The sequence below is a fragment of the Penaeus monodon genome, chromosome 19 (genome assembly GCF_015228065.2).
Source record: "Penaeus monodon isolate SGIC_2016 chromosome 19, NSTDA_Pmon_1, whole genome shotgun sequence".
In the NCBI taxonomy this organism is placed as follows: Eukaryota; Metazoa; Arthropoda; class Malacostraca; order Decapoda; family Penaeidae; genus Penaeus; species Penaeus monodon.
The window spans coordinates 2149260-2149562 of record NC_051404.1 but is presented as its reverse complement, the minus strand read 5'-3'; positions in this window follow the sequence as shown (position 1 = coordinate 2149562).

Below are 303 nucleotides of genomic sequence, written 5' to 3'. Positions count from 1 at the left end.
GGGGGGGGGTGATGCAGGCCAGGCCACGCTCCAATCAGCTCGACCTTTGACCGGGTCCTTGGCTCCCACAATGACTCTACATTGGTTCCCGCTCCAGCCCCAGGTCTATGTAGACCTTGTTCCAGCCTATCCGCCCCCGCGACCCAAGCTCCAGGCTCACGCTTCGGGCTTCGCGCTCTCTGGGTGGCGCTGCCCGATAGCCTACGACCGATCTCCGGACACCTGGACACCTGCCAATTCCGCTCGCGAGAACAACCATATAGTGCGATTCCCAGAACCACTAACGGCGGGGCTTCTACGCTG